Source organism: Sciurus vulgaris, assembly GCF_902686455.1.
Source record: "Sciurus vulgaris genome assembly, chromosome: 5".
NCBI lineage: Eukaryota > Metazoa > Chordata > Mammalia > Rodentia > Sciuridae > Sciurus > Sciurus vulgaris.
In genome coordinates, this window is record NC_136465.1 from 72,096,072 (window position 1) to 72,116,814 (window position 20,743).

Consider the following 20,743-nt stretch of genomic DNA (forward strand, 5'->3'; position numbering starts at 1 on the left):
CTGGACTCAGTCATCCTCTTTCATTTCTTCCATTGTGAAACTACTTCCGTTCATCCCATCAGCCTGCTTCCCCACGTCTTTCCCCAGTAACATTGCCATTTGTTTCTTGCCTTTGATAAACTGTGATGTACTGTTTGGATCTCTTCTGGGTGCAGTTATGAAACTGAAAGGACTGTTAAAATGCTTTTAATTTTATAACTATGCTTTAAGACTCTTTGATGAGAATTTTTAAAAAAATTCCCAAAGAGCAACTTTTGAGGGACAGACTTTGAGTGTTTGGTTGATAGGCAGTGTGGCTTCTGTGAGTGCCAGATTGAAATCTGGATTTTGCCACAACTTTACAGGGTAACTTTGGCACCCAGTCCCTCTTTGTGCCTCAGTTTTCCCCCCCATTAAATGGGAACATTAATGTCTTCCCCTCCCTACCTCATGGTGAATGTGGATGAGCTCATCTGGGAAGCTGGGGACAACACTGTGCACAAGTGTGAATTATAGTAGTTGATTTGCTTTTTAGTTCATTATCCTGTCTCCCCACCTGCCAGAAGTAAGACCTTCCCCAGAGTTTCTGCCTTGGACCCAAAGCCCAAGAATAGCCATTTATTATGAGCTCTTCACTCCCTGAATCCCTCCCTGGGCTCTTGGGTTGGCCTCAGTTTGTTTTATTTTTTTTTTTCCCCTTACCCTTCGGAATGAAGGATGCTCTTTTAGACAGGCTGGGTAGATCCTTTTAGGGTTGGAGGTCACCTTGCCTGTGGGATTGGCTTCTCCAAACCTGAAATATAGTGGGAGACAGAGATGTTTATGATTCAGAAACCTGTTCCAAGGTCAGGAAGTGCTATTTTTCCAAATCTCTTGTTCCTCCTGGCTTTTTGGGAAAAGAGGAGCCCACATCAGTGGCTTAAAGGGAGCCCCCGCTGTGTGTGAATGTTGGGACATGTATGCATGTATCTGTAGATATGTGAATTGATCATGCTCATCATCATCCCTGAGCAAACACTGCCTTTTCAAGTCAGAGCATGCCTGAAAGTAAAAGGTTTGTGGAGAGCTCGGATCTCTAGGGACTCTGGTTGCCGTAGCAACCTTCCAGACTGTTCTCTGTCTTCTGATTTGGGCATCAGGGGAGAACAGACTACATATTTCCAGCTTCTCAAATGGGAGCACCTTCTACTATTGGTTTAGGGGCAGGAACAACCAGGACAGGGCCATAGGACCTGGGAAAATGTGGAGGAAACTAAACTTCCTGAACTTCCTCCTTGGATTCTTCCTGGTTTCCCCCACTCAGTCCTTGAGGCTGCCTCATCTTACCCCTGAGTCTTCAGAAACTTGAATGCTAAGCAGCTGCCCAGTTAAACCAACGTCAATATTTTAAAAATGACAAGGGGAGCCCTCGGAAGGGACAACACATTCCTCCAGAAGCAGCCAGCCTGGGCCTTGCCGAGAACAGTGCTGGCCTAGGTGTCATGGAGTTCTCATCTCCTCAGACAGAGGATCTTCTCAGCTCTAAGACAGATGGAGAGACATGAAGCCCTTCTTCCCAGGGAGCAGTCGAGCTCCTGGGAGGGATCTCTTAGTTCTTCTTAAGACATGGAAGAAAAATGGAGAGACTGTGGCCCGACCTAGTTTCTGTGAAGGATTTTGTCCAATGGCCCCTTTCTGACTCTGAACCTCTTTATGTGGATGTTGTGACCTGAGCATCAGGAGAATATGCGCTGTGTGTTGTTGGCCCAGCTGGGATGGGGACTCACAGCTGCCAGGAAAGGTGGACTCCAATCCATCTTTACATCTGACTGGAGCCGGCAGGGGTTCCCAGAGGACTTCCTGGGACTGTCAGCCTCAGCCTGGACTGAAGGTACTCCTCCTGCTGGCACATCCCCGAGGAGTGAGGGACAGCTGGCTGTTTTTGTACCTGAGGTAGGTCCTGCTGTGGGGGGATTTTGCTCCTGGCTCAGGCCTCCAGGCCAAACTAGAAATCAGGGTGGCAGAGAGAGAAGGGTGGGGGAGCAGGGTTCCATCTGCCTTTTCTCTGTGGCCGCCTGGCTCCATTTCTGGGTATTTCTCTATGCCTCCATCCGCCTTCCTTCCCTGTCTCTGTCCTCTCGATGCCGTTTCTCCCATGCCTGCCTTCTTTTCCTCCTCTCCTTGCTCTCCCTTTCTTCCTTTTTTCATTCTCACTCTCTGTGCCTTCATTTTCTTCTTCCTTCTCTGTTTTATTCCTCCTGCCTCCCCCCTTTTGTTTGAAGCATCTTCTCCTTTCTCTGTGTATTTATCTCCCTCTTTCTCTCTCTCCATTCCTTTTTGGTGACTGGCAGCACCTATGATGTTTCTGTTGAGGTCACACCTTGAATTCTAGGACAGCTGTGATCCTGGATGTTTGCTGAAAATGTTGGCCTCCGGCCAGAGGATTCCCTGTTTCCTGACATTTCAGTACCCCATCCTTTCCTGCCACACTCACTTTTGGGGGGAAGTCCTGCACTTACCAGGGAAGGTGGGAGGCTCAGGGTTTAGAAAAACATCTTCTAACAATTTCCTGAACATTGAAAGATGAAAGAGGGAGGGGGAAGGGGTGGAGGCAGGGGAGAGAGAATGAACTGGATGCCTCATATTAATATTCTTCCATAGAGTACTAGAGTATGTCATCTTAGGGTCCCCGAACCTTAAGAACCTTGCAGAGATGTTGAGGACAAAGGAACAGTAGAAATAGTAAAATGAACAGAAAAAGAGAGGACTTAGGAGGAACGTATAAGATCGAAGTTAGAGAATTCCTTCACTCAGGGGTAGCCTGATAACTGCCAATCATTGACTCGAAGGTTGCTTAGCCTATGGTTGGCTCCTTTGTGCACTAAAGGCAGAACAAGAAGGAGGGACAGCATTCCCAGTAGTGCAAGGTGCAGGAGATGCTCCTTGGGGTGGTAGGTCAGGATTCCCTACCAGTACGTAAGGGGACTGTCCTATTGGCACATAAGGTTAAGTCACACCTGCATCAGGACATCAGGACATTGGGATGACCCCCCAAGGCCCTCCAGGGTTCCAAGACTAAGTTATTAAACTAGCACCAGAGTACTTTTGAGGGTGATGGAAATGTTCTGCAACAGGACTGTAGGGACAATGGTGGTAAAATTCCAAAATTTAACAACAGTGAAAGCATTGCATTGTGGGGAAAAGGAGACGTGAGTCTAACAACCTGGGAGTCTGACACTGCACTGGGAGAAAGATTTTGTTTTATAAGTCAAAGTTAGCATCTCTAATGATGGAACAGACTGAATGAAGGTCTGTAATGGAATGACATTTTTTTTCTTCTGCCACATGGGGACACTTCAGATCTTTCATGCAGTTGCTCCTTGCAGTTTGTATACGATACCAAAAACTGATTGTGTGTGTGTGTGTGTGTGTGTGTGTGTGTATTTTGACAATGAAGCTATTGTAGGATTTATATCCTTTTTCTTTCTCCAAAGATATGTCGAGTCATTCTTTTGGTAGGTGCAGAGCATGATTAGCATGTACTGAACTAATGATGAATATGTTGGACATTATTAATTATATAAGAGGAGGAAGGTGAGTTTGTTCAAGGAATGTACTTTTTTGGCCCCAAATAAACAGACAAACAAATAAATAAATCCTCTGCAAACAAACCCCAAACCCTACCTAATTCTTGCATCCTTAAACTCTGAATTCCTTAAGAAATTTCATAGAAGCCAAGGTTTAATTCTCCCCACCCCCAATGCCAACTACCTACTAAGGTAGTCATTAACCCTTCTTTGCCCTAGGATGAGGACCAGCAGTCTCTGGTGCTTTGGATAAACCAAAGAAGCAGGAGATGACAGCCTTAGTTTATCTTACCTTTTCAGTGTTATCTATGCACCAGTTCCTTCTCTTCCTCCTCTGGCCTTGTGCCCACAGGATCTCTTCCTTCTCTCCCTAAGGTTTTCCACCAGATGACACCTTCCAGTCCTGCCACTTATTATTCTTTCTCCCTACTGGCTGAGCTCTTGCTTTGGGCAGGATTTCTGTTGCCCTGTATCTCTACCCAAATGCCAAGCTAGATTCCCGGAGAACGTTGGGTGTCCTCCTGGGACAATCCGGCTGGACCTGCCATCCTGGCTCTGATTGTTTTTGATGGTGTGCTATTGCCATGGGATGGAAAGTGTGGTCTAATTCTAGTGTGTCATGATCACTTAGAGGAGGGAAAGAAATCCATTTATTCAACTGTAGGGTTTCCTCTGTGTTCCCCTTTCTACCAGGCTGCACAGATATCTCATGGCAGAATAAGGTCTGGTGCTTGGGGGTTTGGAGGGAGAAAACATATCTTCCCACACACAGGCCACCGGGAATAAGGACAGATGGGCTCGTAGTTCTCATGTTGCTGGGTTTCCCGATGCACCACTTTCCCATTCTGGGCTTGCAGTCCCTGTGGGGTTGGAAATTGTCATGTTTTTTGAGTCCCTTTGTTCTGAACTTGAGAAAGTAGTTTATCCCGCTTCTTTGTCCCTTCTTGGTCCTCTGCCCTTTGCCTCATATGGTATCCTAAAGGAGGAGTGAAAACCTATCAGTGACCACTGAGGAAGTGTCATCCCAACAAGGTAATGACTCTCTCTTTCCCAGAAAGAGAGAGAGGCCATGACAGCTAACACTGGTCTAACCTCAGCTATCACTTGACCTATTTGGGGTCAAGCCCTGCTGGGGATTATGCGAACCTTATCATTGCTACTATAGAGAGAATTTTCTCTCAGTTGCTCATGTGATGGTACACTTTGCCTGCCCCTGGGAAACATTTTGGACCCTTAAGTTGCCTCTGCCGCAGTTTGCAAGGAGTGCAGACAGACCCTGGCTCTTTGGCGAGAGCAAAACCGACATTTCAAAAGGAAATTGCAGCCGCGCAGTCTGCTGGCGCTGCTATTTTTGACATGCTTGCTGTTCTCTCAGGGCTTGACAACCGCTGTCTCCAGGAGACAGACAAACCAGCTCTTGGCAGCAAAGACACCACTTTGAAAAAGAACATAGCAAGACAGTCCCTTGACTGGGAGGGGTGGGAAGATGCCCATCCTTCCCTCACCTCCAGGAAGCCTGCTGGACACCTGACGAGCATCTGCCACCCCAGACTGCAGGCTTCACCCTCACTAGTGATTCATACCTTGCTATGCAGCCTCCTCTCTGAGGGGAGTTCTAACAGAAACAAGAAGGATGCTGTCCACTTACAAAGCCTTCAGACCCATTCAGTGCTCTCCTTGGGCATCAAACTCTAGAATAAAGTGGTGAGGGCCAAAAACATTAGAGCCAGATGGCTGGGTTCAAGTCCCTCCTCTGCTAGGTGACACTGGGACAAGTTATGAAATTGCTCTGAGCCTCAGTTGCACTCTTGGTCAAATGGGAGGGGGTTTAAAAATAGCATAGGGCTATTTTGAGGATTAAATAGATTAAACTCACAGGCACTATGTAAAGATTGGCTATTATGATTGTGTGCCTACTACAACAAAACAAGGTACGTAGGCAGGTTGTTTTCCTCTATGGTGGAGAAGAGAAATTGAGGCTCAGAGGGGTGGTGACATGTTCAAGGGCACACAGCTATGTGTGGTCCATCACAGATGGTGCAGAATGGAGTGCATTGAGGGTCTGACCTGTACTAAGCAAGAAGAAAGAGCAAAGCTGTGGCTCCTAACTGTGTATATAGGTTTTTATTTACATGCCAATTTGTCTCTGATGGAAAAGCTGCAGGTGTCCTCTGCACCCCGCCGCATGGAGTGCGGAAAGCATGTGGAGATTCTCTTATGTTTTTGCTGACATCTCAGATATATGGGACATTGTTCTATGGAGCCCTTCGTTAGTTACTTTGTTCCATTCTCCTCCCTCTGGTCATCATCCTCACCACCCGTTCAGTTCCCTGACCACTTTCATGTCCCAATGTGCCCTCTCCACTTTGCAGGTTGGGGGTCCATTAGCATCTCTGGGGTATGTTTTAGCTTTCCTGTCCTTCTCAAAGGTTGAGGGAGAGGAGACCCTGAAGTTGGAAGAAGCCAGCTTCTTCTACCCATGCGAGTCTCATTTGCCTCCTCCTGGCTAGAGAGCAACTACTGCAGCTTTCCTTGGGGGTCTCAGTGCAGCTCAGAATGCTCTGCATGCCCTTGGTGCACTGCTGTGACCCCTTCATCTTCTCTTGAAGGACCCAGACCAGGGCAAGGCAGCATGGCTGCCCTCTTGTTTCTGGATTCAGAGCTTGGAGTTGAACTTGGGTCTGCACCTCATTTGACCTTGCTAAGCTTTAGTTCTGTCATCTGCAAAACGAGGAAGCTGATACCACTTGCCTCTTGGGGTTGTGGCAGGGCTCACGTGAGGCTACCAGTTAAAGGGCTTAGCAGGAAATGAACTGTCAGCGAAGCACAGCTTCCACCTGAGAGCAGACCCGGGACCACTTGCTCTCTCAAAGAAAGGCAGGGTCCCTGCCTTTCAGTTTTGTTCTCTGAAACAAACATTTAAGTGAAAAATGACATAAAAAAATAGACTTCAGTTAGCTTTCTGCTTTACCAGAAGGCTCTTTGCCTAGAAGATTCACAGCAGAATTTCTTTAAATAATTGCACTTAAGATGTGAGTGAATGTATAGAAATGTCATCCAAATGATTCTCAGAATAAGATGGATATACTGGTGATATATATATATATATATATATATATATATATTTTTTTTTTTTTTTTTTTTTTCCCAACAAGGTTCATTTCCAACCAAAATAGAATGAGGAATTTTACTTAAACCTTTCTGTGAGCACCAGAGCATTGCAAAGGGCAGTGCTGAAGGTCACAGACAGGATGTGATAGCTGGAAGGGGTAGTAAATGCCTCTTTATGAAGGAAGAAACTGAGGCAGAGAAGTGAACTAATTAACTCAAGATACATGGGCACTTGGGCAGAACTGACTCTGGGATCCACATTTACTGACTCTGATCCCAGCATCTTTTTCCACAGAAAATCAAAACCTAATGATTACTTGAATATTTTCTTTTTAATGAATGACTATTTCCTATCCAACCAAACTCCTTAACTGACTTTCCCATAGGAAATGAAATTAAATGATTTTCAATTTATTCTTTCCCTCCCCAAACTTTCCAGGGTACAGAGGCAGCAGGCTTGGCTAGAGGAACCCATATCAGAAAAGCAGGGGGTTACTCGAGGCTTCTGTATTTAATTCAGGAAGGAAGGAATGCAGAAATTTAGCATCTTACCCAGGAGTGCTGACTTCAGATGCTCTGGGAACTAGAAACCAGCTTCTGTGCTCTTCCCTGCACTTTCTTGCCCTGGTAGAGAAAGAAAAGTTGCTGTTGGGTTATGGATGTCTTTTATAAATCACAGGACTAGGGTAAGAATGAATAAAGTTTCCAGAAGCCATGGTAGCCTAGCCATAAATCAGACAGGCACTCCCCAGCTGCCTTAAGGCAATCTGGCATTCTGGAAAGAGAAGAAAGGTCTGGAATGATGGGGAAAATAGCTTGTGTTCCCTGCAGTGACTGTTTGTGCTTTGCAGCAGGGAGCACAATCACCCAGGAGAGCACATGTAGGTGCCGAGCACACTCACCTGGAAGTGTATGTGTATTTCATTATATTATTTATTTATTTCCTGAATATGGAAACTTCTCATACATGGCTTTACATGACCATAGAAATTCTGGAGTGCAATCAGAGTGCCTACCCTAAAACTGTGCAGTTTACTCTTTATAAGAGGTCCCAAGTCATTACATTTTGTGTGACAAAAATGATACAATATTAGGAAGTATTGGAAGGTTTCACACATGGGTCAGGATTTTTGGTTTCTTTTGAAAAACAAAAGGTCTGGGCCTGATCTGCTTTCCAACAACCATCAACAGAAGCTGGGTGTAACTCTCCCCATCAGAGTGAGTTGAGTTTATTTTTGCTTCCAGTAACTCGCTTTCCTGATTTCCAATCCATGACAATTTCCTTCACCAATAAATTTAACAGAAATAGCAAAGCATGAAAGGCAAAAGGATCCTTAATCCATGAGACCAGAAGCCTGGGGCTTGGCTACCAAGGCCAGAGCCTGCCCATGAGCCCTCCTGGTACTGAAACTGGGACTGTTGGTGAGTTTTCATTATGCCCACAGCCTTATTTTCCTCATGGGCGGAATACATTTCTCAATATGTCCGTTTCTGCCAAAGGTTATAAAGCAAAAGACCAAAGGGTGCCATGTTTAGGGAAAACGTGTGTGATAGGACAATGAGAATGGAAGTGGAAGCTTGTGGCTGGGAGGAGATGGTACCTATGATCTAGGAGAGACAGAATCATGAGGCTGAATGGAGAAGGTACCACATGGTAACAAGAATGTGCTGTGTCCTCTGTCTAGTTAAGCAGGTAGGGAAATATGTGATGCAATTAAGGATTTCTATCTAAAATGATTAAAATGAGCAATCAGGCTGTGTTAGTCAGCTTTCCATTACTGTAACAAATAAATAAACTTATAAAGACAAAAAGTTATTTTGACTAACAGTTTTGGAAGTTCCAGTCCATGACTGGGCAGACACATTGCTTTTAGGCCTCTGGTGGAAGATTAGCACATCATGATGGAGACTGGAATGTGAAGAGAGAAAGAGAAAAGAAGAAGAATACCGCTATCCCCTTTAAGGTCATACCCCCAGTGACTGGAAGACTTCCCTCTAGGCCCCACCTCTTAAAGTTTTCACTACCTCCCAATAGCACCAGGCTGAGGACCAAATCTTTAATACATGGGCCTTTGGGGGACATTTAAGGTGCAAGCTATAGGGTAGGCAAAATTCAGTGTTTGAATAGTTCTGATTTGAGGACTGCTCCTAATTCCATGGTATCCGATAATGAGATACCACTATATTCCTACTGACCAGCACCAAGAGGGCATAAGAGCAGGGACTCATGAGTGGACTCATGGCTTTCCTGGATAATGACTGACTCTTAGCTCAGGCTCTGCACTTGTCCCATTGTATAAGTGATGTCATCATCATTCCCAGATCCCTTTTTGTTCCCAGATCCTAGGTTGTTCTCACAGGCTTTTGACTCTGAGGTGGAATCTCCTGCCTTGGAAGTTTATTGGCCACAAATTAAATGGTTGTGGAACTGAACCTTGTCTAGCCTTATTGCTATTAGAAGGAGATCACAAAGACCTTTCTCAGCTTCTAGTTTTACCTGTAATTTCATTAAAATATTTCAGAGCTGGAATTCAAGAGGCCGGTTGCCACAGCAATTAAGACTAGAGTCACCTCAAAATCCGTGGGATTCCAAGAGATCAGTGACTTCATGTGGGTCCTCTCTCCTTGGAGATATCTTTCATTTATGAAAATCAGAATTTAAAAGGTTTCTGTCAGGCACAGTGGCTCACACTTATAATCCCAGCAGTGGCAGAGGCAGGGGGATTGAGAGTTCAAAGTCAGCTTCAGCAATTTAGTGAGGCCCTAAGCAACTCAGCAAGACCCTGTCTCTAAAATAAAATATAAAAAGGGCCAGGAATGTGACTTGGTGGTTAAGTGCCCCTTGGTTTAATCCCTGGTATCCAAAAATTTTTTTTAAAAAAAGGATTCTGTTCCTTCATTTCTCCAAATATTTTCCCTTTCCAGTAAGACAAAAAAAGTTAAATCAGGCTGCGATGAAAAGAAACCCATCCTGAGCCTCCATTTCTGTGTGCGTCTGCTTCACTTTTTCCAGTAGATGCCTTTCTGAAAAGTTGTTGTGTGTATAATAGAATCACCTTGCTATCAGAGGTGTTTGTAATATAAGTGCACCCAGAGAAAGCAGTGAGGAGACTTATCCATTCTGAATTCCTGAGATTGGTGAGAACCTCCAACATGCTTCGGGGTGGACTGAGAGGTTACATAACCAAGGGTGGGCAGAGCGCTGGGTTGGTAGTCTCTTGCCTGGCTCCTGGGTTGGCCCTGGGGGAGAAGAGCTCTCAAGAGCTGCTCAAGGACACAGGTGGAATTGCTTCCTCCACCGCTGAACAAATGCCTGAATGCACCTTTGATGATGTGTGAGGTTAACGTTCTTCTTTGGAATTATGCCAGTGGAAAATATGACTCCACTTACAAATAATATATTTGCTTTATACACAGCATTTCAGGAATGTGTTTAATTTGAAAGTAAGCCATCTGCACTCACTTAATGGTACATAAACAGAGAATAAGGCAAAATGACACAGAATAATGGAGCAGGAAGAGACTTAGGTAAAACTCATGGAATCCATCACTCTGTTCTGCACTGGAAACATTTCCAAATTATTCCAGACCTATTGTGAAAAATCCCCAGAGAAAGAGCATCCATAGCATGGACTCCTTTGAACTCTTTGTGCTTCATGATCTTTGTTGTGGAGTGTTTCCTCCTGCCTTAGTTATACATCTCCTGTCACACTTTCAGCTTCCTTTCTCCTCTCTTGTCTTCTGCTGAGATGGATGCTCAACTGGCCATGCTACCTTGAATAACTCATGCCAGAGTTCCCCAAATGTGATATGCAGAACACTGGTCTTACATGATGTTCTCATGGAAAAAGCATCCCCAGCACCGAGCTTCAGACTGTTGTCACTTGGAGACACACAGCACATATGCACATCAAATTAAAGACTCTGAGAAGTCTTGCAGTAAGTGAGCCTAGGTCACTTCTTTAACCCAGTGTTTTCAAATTATTGTTATTATTATTATTTTGTCATAGAATCTCTCTTTTTTAAAGAATAACACTGTTCACACCCCATGAAAAGTTTAATCCACGAAAAACATTATGAGCAACTCAAAGAGATCTGAAGCTCTTTCCAATGGGTTTGAGTTCATGGAGCCTCTGCCATTAGAGATTTTTCATATGGATCATTTTGTGGCTTTGATTCTCTTAAAGTTCTCCACACCCTTCTTCAGTTGTGCAGAAAACATTTGTTTATTTTGGTTTTTGGTTGCCCTGGGGACTGAGCCACATCTCAGCCCCCAAACAGGAAATCCATCATGAGCCTTCCATTCTTCCATTTCCACTAGCCATTCTTGTTGACAACCCATGCATAATAACTCTCAATCTATTAATTTAGGTTACATTAAAAATCACAATATTTACGATTATTGATAAGGCTCTAGATAATGTGAAAGGAAACACCCTCTCCCTATGGCCCTTTATAGCTTTCTTCAGGAGAAGTCTTTAAGAAAGTAACTGTGGGAGCTGATCTTTGTAGATTCATTCTGTCCTACTTTGTTAGCTAATGACCAGAATTTGGATGCTCTTCCAGATGGATGAGGGTGCCTGCATCACTTCCCTATGGTGAAACAGTCCAATCTGTGCATGTGCTTAACCAAATCAAAGATTATCACATGTTTGTTTTCACAAGCACTATTCTAACTGAACTTCTTAATGAGAACATGACCTTACTAATTGTCATATTTATAATATCTTATTCATAATCTGAGCAAGACACAAATATCATCAGTGAACTCTAAGTAACTAGATTTTCTTGTGTTCTTTCCTGTTTCCCTAAACACTGTTTTCAAGTGTGATACTTGCTCTCTGTCTCTCCTGAAGTTCTTCAAGGGTTGAACAATCCCAGTTGGACTGAATTCTTTTGGGGCAGCTCTTTTCGGCTAGAATTTCTCCAGGCTGCTGGAGGAACTCAGCCTTGACTTTTTTCTGCTCATCCCAGAGAGCCTGAGGATGCTCCTTCACCAGCTGGCCCAGGACTAAACCCTTTCTTCCATGGTTTCCTTTTGTGGTCAGAGTCAAAAGAAGAAAGGATGTCATTGCTCTTGCCTGTGGATGCCTTTGCACCTGTTCCTTTTCTGGACAGCCTAAGCCATGAGAAAGCATTTCTGATATCTGCTTATTGCTCTCATCTTTAAATCCACTGAAAATCAGAACAAAGAGAGTATAGGGGAAGATGGGAGTTGCATCTAATTCTGGGTCTGTCACTAGGCTGCTGTGTGGTTCTGGACGAGTCACCTGTCTGGCATTTAGCACATGTTGGTCGGTAGCACTGTTCTCTGTCCCAGTGTCTTCATCTGCAAAATGAGATGGTTGGATTAGACAATCGAGTTTCCACTTGAAAATCCTATGACTGCTCAAGTGCATTCACCAAGTATGCAGGGGGCTTCCTTGATCACTTGTTGATCACTTCCTTAATCACATTTTTGCTTGGTTATTGCCATTGGAGTGATCTTTGAAAAAAAAGTTGGATTTGCTAAAATTTCTATTATATTTGAAATATTTGAATCTCAAAACTCCTAAGCTCCAGCTTCTTATTTTATATACAAAGATTAGAATTTAACATCTAAAAAAATACTGAACAGGTTACAGAAAGGTTTTTAGAGAGATGTAATAATTTTATGTGGTATCAACTATGATAAATATCTTCTTCCTGCTTTTCTCTTCCCTCCCTCTCTCTGCCTCCCTTGCTTCGCCTCCTTTCTTTCTACCTTTTTATTTTTCTTAGATGAGATCTATCTTAGTTATTAAGTGTTTCCAGATCCTTTTTTATTTTGATGTTGCAAAATAAACATTCCTTGGTTTTGGCTGTGTCACGCACCTTGGCATTATGATTGGAAAAATGCTGGGCACAGAAAGGCACTTCTATATTAAGGAGAAGCGAGAATGCAGACCAGCGGGATGCTAACCAGTACTCTCTGCATCTCGGCTCCTTAGGGAGACTGCAGAAAGGATAAAAGAAACACTAGTAGAACCCTCTGGCATCCTTGCACAGCATTGAAGCTTTTTTCTTTCCCTTTCTGAGAGAGGACCATGAGCAACCCCCAGGGCACACATTGTGTGCTGGGCCCATGCATTCTGCCACACTGGCTTTAGGATAGAAAGTTCTGGGCAATGTGTCTAGGGCTGCCTTTGCAGCTGTGCCCTGGAAGCTTCTGGGCTGGGGCCCAGCCCTGCATGGTTCCACCATATCTTGCCACTTTTTGGTGTCTGTTCATCATTCTTGTTCCATTTGGCTTTGCTTATTACTGCTGCTAATGCAGCCTGAGGCGGGGCAGAGCCCTGGACAGCAGTGGAAAGCCTGTGTGCTTCTAAGGTGCTGTTTGACTTTGAGCAAGTTTCTGGAAACAAACACTTTATTTTTTGACTGTAAAAGTAATATCACCCACTACTAACTATAAAAAATTAATATGATTCAGAAAATTTTAAGGAAGAAAATTTAAATCCCCACAACTCCACAACCAGAGATACCCGTGTTGATATTTTCTTGACAGAACATTAGTTCTGTCTCTGTCTATAACCCTACAGAAATCATGCAGTTTTTCACTTTAGAAACCTCACATTATAGCTCTAGTTTTCTCATGCAGTTGTCACGTGGATTTCACAGAAATGCACCATCATTTTGGTAACCTACCCCACCGTTGGACAGTTAGGCTGCTGCTTGATTTTTGTTCTTATAAATACTGTCACAGTGAACACTTTTAGCATAGGGATTTGGTCACATTCACGACTCCTTCCTTAGGCAATATTCTTATAAGAGTCAGGGAGTGTGAACACAGCAATCATTTTGCTAAGCCTTGGCTTCGTCGCCTGGAATAAATCATCAGCAACAATGCTCAGGGCAGCAAACACCCAACCTGTGCACCACATGCCAGGCACAGGTAGTACCCATGTATTTAACCTACTCGCCTGCCCTGCCATTGTCTTTCCATTTCATGGAAGGAGCTGTCCAGGAAGCAGGGTGGTGGGATTTCTTCCCCAACAGTCTGGTTGCAGAGTCCTACTTTCAACTACTATTGCTGATTTTTCCCCTGTGAGATGAAAAATCTAGACTGAACAACCCCTAGGGTACCTTTCATAACTAAACATTATTTGTGTTCCCTTGAAACACAGTTGCCTGATCCTAGTTCACAGGTTCCTTTATTCTCTTCATTCTTCCATTTCTGGTTTGACGAGGGTGGAGTGAGTGTGAGTGTGTGCACGTGTATGCGTGTGTGTTTGTACAGCCTTATGAATGGACCAGTCAGCAGACAGAATGTGAAGCAAGGAATCCCAAACAACCTTATTGACAAAACCTGAAAACATGGCTCAACACTATGATTACACATAGCTTATCCTGCTTTCCCTTTTATCTTGAAGTTCCCAAGCTCTCTGGCTAGGAAATTTGGTATTTTGTAATTGGACCATTACTTTGGTGGAGCAGGAATGGGGTCAGATTTGCCCATCTATCATGACCCCTTCCTCAAAACAAGCATCTGAATATGCTGTCTGAAGAGAATGTGTCCCCTCCCTCTACTGTCGGGAAGCATCACTAGGTGTGATTTTTCACCAGCAGGAAAGGAGATGATTGGCAAACTCCTTGCAGGAATCAACATGTCTACCCTGCTTTTATTGCTTGATAAATACAGTTGTCCATTGGAACCTGAAGAGGACTGGTTCCAGAAATCCCCACAGATACCCAAATCTGCAGATGCTCAAGTCCCTTATGTAACATGATGTAGTATTTGCACAGAACCTACACATCCTCCTGTATGCTTTAAATCATCTGTAGATGTGTTGTATGCCTAGTAAAATGTAAGTGCTATGTAAATATTTGTTAAACTACATTGTTTAGGAAATAATGAACAAGAAAAATTGTGTACATGATGCAGTACAGGTGCAATCATTATCTGAATGTTTTTGACCCAAAGTCGGTTGAATCCATGGGTGTGAAACTCATGGATCTAAAGATCAGCTATACAGAGATGGCTAAGCCTCCCTAAAAGTCCAATTCAGTAGATCTGGGAGAAGTCAGAGACTCTGCTTTTTTAATACATGTGCTCCAAATGATTATTTTGGGATGTTTAGACTACCTATGACCCCTAAGTAGGTCTTAACTTTACAGAGCATCGGAAACACCCAAGAAGATTTAAAAAATCTTTCTGCCTGTCGGCTGCTCCCTGCTCTAATTTGAATAATCGATGCAGGATGAGATCCAGGTGAGCATTAAAAAAAAAAAAAAAAATTCTCAAGAGGTCTTTTGTGGAGCCAGTAGGACACCTCCAGCCCAAGAAATTCTATTATACCTTTATATTTAATGGAACTTCTCATTTTATAATTCTCTTTTACTATGGACTACCCTAACAACCCACAAAGGTCAGTATTATGATTGTCCTTGGCCCAGAGAGGATGACTGTATTGCACAGAGTCACATAGAATCTCTCTGTGTCAGCAGTTGCTGTATCTGTCCACAGCCAGTCCTGCCAGGCCCTTTGGGAAGAGCAGCCGGCATGCCCCGAGAGTCTCCCAGGATGAAACAGTCCTTGCCTCCTCCAGGTGCCTCTCTCATGGCGGACCCAGGAGCCCTTTCTTCCCCTCCTTACCCACTTCTCTGCGACTGCAGCCTTTCCTCCTCCTCAGCCTCCTTGTGCACTGTGCAGTGGCACCTTCCTCCCACGCCCCACCCCACTTACAGGGAATGTCACTGAGGGACAGAAAGCCTGGGAGCCTGGACAGCCCACATCACCCACAGTGGTCTGAAGACACAGACATGCTGACCCTTAGCCCCAGATTCAGCTCCTTCTCTGTTGTCACTCTACACAAAGCACGGTGCATCGCCAGCACCAAGAACCTCGCATCCAAACCCCAGGCTGTCCCACAGCTGTGTCCCCTTCTCCCCGATTGCCACCCAGTCAAGGATTCTCACATCCACCACTGGGGCTTCCCTAGCCCCTGCACCCAATACCCTCTCCCTCCCCACTCCTCAGTAACCCCCAAGCCCACCTGAGTCCTTCCTGAGAGGCCACTTCCTGCTGCTGCTGGGTTCCCCCTCTGGACTGACAGAAACTTCGCAAGGTGGGGCGGGGGAGCCATAACCAGGAACTGCATGCACCCCTTCCACGGCCCCCACCCAACAACCAGCTTTCAGCTCGAAATCTCTCCCTGACTCAAACCAAGGACTTTTGTTTCTCTTTCCTCTTCCTCTCCTTGTCCAAACCTTTTCCCTCGCACAGGCTGCATCCTGGAGAAGCTCCCAGCGACTGCAGGCTTTCTGTGTCAGCATCCTGCGGGCTCCATCGGGATGCTGGGGGAGCAGGATGGAGGAGGCGGGGTTTGGCCTTACAGGCAATGCAGGCAGCAGAACTGCACCTAGGGGGGAGTACCTAGTGCTGATCTTTCCCGATTTCCTTTACTTGCTGATATGGCAGCCTTGTCACTGAGGCCAAGCCACCATCAGCTTTTTTGTGCAGCGACATCCTTCTTTTCCTCTTGCAGGGCTTGCACACTGCAAGTTAGCATGGAGGGTCTGTGGTGTCTTCCTTGGCTTTTGGTCTCCATGGCTTTTGATATTCCCGTACTGACTTTCAGGAAAGGCACACTCTCTGCTAGCCAGGCCTGTCTCCTAGTCTGTCCTTCTCCTGTTATACAATAATCCTGTGTGACTGTGACCTTTCTGCTGAATGAGATTTGGAAGGAGCAGAGAGAAGAAAGGAAAGAGATATAGACTTTCAAAGTGGTCCCTGGAGTTGCACGTGGCCCAGAACATCTGGTTTGGTAGATCATACTTTTCTGGTTGGATGTTGTCTGACATCTATCAGATGGCCCAAGACTCTTAACCAGTAACCTCCTTTAACTGCCCATCATTCATAGCTGATGATCTAGATTGGCATTTAAGACCCACCCTTCCACAGTGGATTGGACCAGGGTTGAACCTGAGCCAGTCTGAGTCTCTTTTCTAGAAAGCTTAGCTGGGACAAAAGATTCTGGTTCGGACTGGACTGGTCACTGTATGGGAAAAACAGAAAACCTGTTTCTCCAGCCAGGGGAGTTAGAAGGGGTGATCCATCTTCTGGCTTCGCCTCCCTTTTTGTAAATGAAATAAAGAATTGAAGACCTGAGCGATTATTTGATTGGCCTAAAGCCACATGGCCACTATAGCTACTTTATAACACAGCTGAATCTTGGTGTCCAAAGTGTTAATTCGCATATTCTTTTGGCTAAGAGGTGATGCCTTGACAAATAACATCTTATGGAAGCTTATGTTCAGCTCAGATTTTGAAGAAATGATAGTAATCAGGCACTAAGTGGGGGTTTAGTGGAAACTGCACATGTCCCAGCATCTGACTGAGCTGGGCTTGAACTCTGTTCTCCTCTCTAGCATCTGGACCTTGGGCATGTTTCTCACACTTGAGCATTGATTCCTTAACTGTGGAATGGGGATCATAGGACTGGGGATGTAGCTCATCAGTAGAGCTTTGCCTAGCATTTGAGAGACCCTGGGTTCCATCCAGCAATGCAAGACAATATAAAACAAAACAAAAAAATCTAACAAAAAAAAAAAAAAATGGGGAGGGGGATTGCAGTTACAGGGTGTTCTAATGAGGATTAGAGATGCTTAGCAATTAATCATTGCTCAATAAAAGAGGCCTTTCTATTTAAATCAATAATATTCTTTATTTCCTAGTACTCTGCTCTGCAGCTGGTGTGGTTTTGAAATTATTCAGGGCCCTCCCTCCTCTCTTTCTCTCTCTCTCTTTTTGTCTTCAGCAGCACTCTTTCAGGGAGCTGTTGCCTGCATCTGACAGTGGCATTTAAAAACAAACAAAAGATCTACTTAAGCCAGGCTCCGTAATGGGGAAACAGACTCCGCCTCCTGATGGGAGGAGCTTCCAAGTTATATTGTCAGGAGCAGATGGGGAACTGGAACCATTTTTGCAATGGGTCTGCCAGAGCCAATGATGTTGGCTTGAAGGATTCTGTTCTTGGGACTTGCTTGACTTCCCCCTTGTGCTCACAGATGGCAGAAGCAGTTCCAGGTCTCCTGTGATCACACAGGGGTGACAGAATTCAGTGAGTGTCTAGAGTCCTCCTAGGGATCAGAACTTGCCACTCCCACTAGCCTTAGGCCATGGTTAGGACACTGTAACCAGGACCACAGGGAGGGTAGGATGACCATGATGTGTTTATTCTTATTCTTTTAACTTTCGAGACAGGGTCTCCATATGTTGCCCAGGTTGTGCTTGAACTCCCATTCAAGTGATCCTCCCACCTCAGCCTCCTGAGTAGCTGGGGCTTCAGGCACATGCCACCTGCCCACCACTGTGATGGATTTAGAGTCAGTGGAAGTCACACCCCTCCCCGCCCCCCAGGGCTGGGGAAGGACCCATTTTCTTGGAAGGTTTGGCTTCCAAAAACCTGAACAGAACAGGGGATTGGAAACTAAAGAGAACAGAAGCAGGAATCTGCAGCTAGGCTGGGAATCAGTAGGGTATGCAGGACACTCTACATGGTGGCTGTGCCCCTTTAGTAGACATTGGTCTACAGCTTAAATGTGCCAGGCCCTAGGAAATGGAAGGTAAGCAGGACGTTAGTCTTTGGAGGGAGACCACATCCTGAGGGCGGAGACAGGTAAACAGCTGGCTGTGGTAAGTTACAGTGGTGAGTGGTAGAAGTTGGAGATAGACTTTTGGGCTTCCATGAAGACCCAGGTCCTACCCAGCTGTTCAACCCTTCTCACTACTGACCTCTCACTGAGAGTGATAGAAAACAAACAATGCAGGAGTCAAGCTACCACTAGTTAGTGTATCTAGTTAAAGTATGTAGTTAGTCTATAGTTAAAGCTGCTTCCAGTTGCCTGTAATTCTGTGCTCTTGGGTAAAAGACTGAATTGAGATGCATGGTTGGGATATAAGCCAAAGTGAGGGTCTCTTATTCTTACTTACCTTGGAACTAAAATCTGCAAACAGCTCTTTTAGAGGTGACTTCTGGGAGGAAGAGAGAAAGCAAGACCACAAAATTGCTCTAAGTCTACTTACCCAGCTGTTTTCATAGAGTATGAATCACATGGACAGAAGTAAAAATGTTTCTATGATCCAAGGTGCCAAGGACTGAAAAGCAAGCTGGTTATGAAGACTGGTTGAAGGCACAGTAACTCAGTCAACTATTAAGATGTAACTGGCAAAAAAATTTTTTTTGCTCAAATTTTGGATTAGGAATTGACTCTTCCATAGAGAACATTTAGGGAAAGCTAGTAAACCAAGCAGAGCAGGTAGAATCTCCAGTGACGTGGAGTCACATAGCAAGTGCTCTGGATTCTTCCTGTGGACTAGAGGGGTCAGGGAGGGTTCCCCAGAGAAATGAACACATCAGCTGGGCCTCGTAAGAGGACTTGGAAATTTCAAGGTTGAAAAGAAAATTCTTAATGAAAGAAATGGCTTGAACAAATGTACAGAGCTGGAGAATGAGATGATGGGTTCAAGGACGTGGGAGCTTGGGACCCAAGAAGTGGGAGAAAAGGTGCAGGGCTGGAGAGAGAGGTTGCGCTCTGAGGGTGAGCCATGAAGCTACCAGAAGTTGATTCCTTCTGGTGGCCAGAGGAGCAAGCAAGAGTTTCAAATCAGGGGCAGGACATGCTCGGAATGCATATTTGAATGAAATCTCCAGCAGAGTAAAGCATAGCAGAGGCTTACATAGCCAGTTTCTGGGAGAGGTGGTAGGGTGGTCCACCTGGCCAGGAGGAATTTTGACATTGTTTATACTTGAAGTGAAAATAAAAACTGGTCTAAGTTTTGGCCAGTTTTATGATTGTTTCTAAATTCTTTGTGGATGATGCACCCCTATATACCCTGAGCAGGGGAAGACCCTCAATGTACCCACCTTGGTACACAACAGATGGGGGGGGCTCCTGCAGGAATCCAGGGAGGGGGCAACACTCACATGCTAAGCATCTGCTAGGAGTTCGTGGTTGGATGGGCCCAGTGTGGGCTTTGCAGCTCAGAGTCTGATTTCAAAAGAATCTTGGTATGGGGGTCCTGCTGCACCAGGCTGTAGAGAACTTTCTCCAGGAATTCTGAGAGTAGAAAATTCACAGAGCTCAGGTTGAGGCAGGGATGGTGCCAGGGGTGGTTGTCATCATTTGACTGACCTCAGGGACATAGGGTCTCCTAAATTCCATCTCCTAGCTGATGTCTCTTAAATCCACCTAGGAGCTTAAGAAGCCCTCCATTGGATAGCTTGGAGGGTACAGCGTCTCTTTCGTTCCTGGTATATTCTCCATAAAGCATTCAGCACTGCCAGGAAGCCATCAAGCACAGGTGTGATGTTGACAAATGAACTTATTGAGAAACAGAGGGGGAGTCTTCCCTGTGGCCCCTGTTCCTCCAGGCTTGCTCCCAGCCTTCATGGCGAGGCTGTCCCATAGTATTCTGGGTGCTGATTCCTGGGGAACAGAAACTGAGGATAACAGAGATTACCCTGGTCCTCTGCTTTTCAAGTGCTGCCTGCATGAAATGTGACACAGTAGTCCTACTTTGTTCTATTTGTTTGCTGTTGACCTCTTGCCTGACTTTGAATGCAACACCTAACTTATCAGGATTTTTACTGTTGTCAGTTGCTGTTCTTTTACTTTTAAAAACAATTCAGCTGTTTGCTAGGAATGTAGTGATAGCTCATCATGGTCTTTAATTTGCATTTCCTTGATACTAAGTGAAGTTGAGTTTCCTTTCATGGGTTTATTTGCTATGTGTGTAGTCTCTTCAGTGAAATGTCCCCCTATGTTTTTGCCCATTTCCCAATTAAATAGTTAGCTTTTCTGTGTTCTTTAGATAGTCTAGATATGAATATTTTATCAAACATGTGGTTTGCAAGTATTTTCTCACAGTCAGTGGCTTTCCTCTTTGCTTTCTTAAGAAGATGAGCCACAGATTGTTATTAATGTTGATAAAATCGTATTTATCAATACTTTGTTTTAGGGATTGTGTGTTTGATATAAAATCTAAAACTCTTCATCAGACAATAGAGCCTCAAAATTTTCTCCCATATTTTCTTTAAAAAATTTGTAGTTTTAAATATTACACT

At 44.6% G+C, this 20,743-nt stretch overlaps 1 long non-coding RNA gene across 1 annotated transcript; it reads right to left on the reverse strand.

Annotated features, from left to right (window-relative positions):
* Positions 1-617: 617 nt before the first annotated feature.
* LOC306662905 lies at positions 618-15,955 on the reverse strand. Its single transcript, XR_013764307.1, has 3 exons — positions 15,671-15,955; positions 7,209-7,280; positions 618-772 (listed from the first exon to the last, which is right to left on the reverse strand). It is a non-coding gene; the product is annotated as an uncharacterized lncRNA (long non-coding RNA).
* Positions 15,956-20,743: the final 4,788 nt, after the last annotated feature.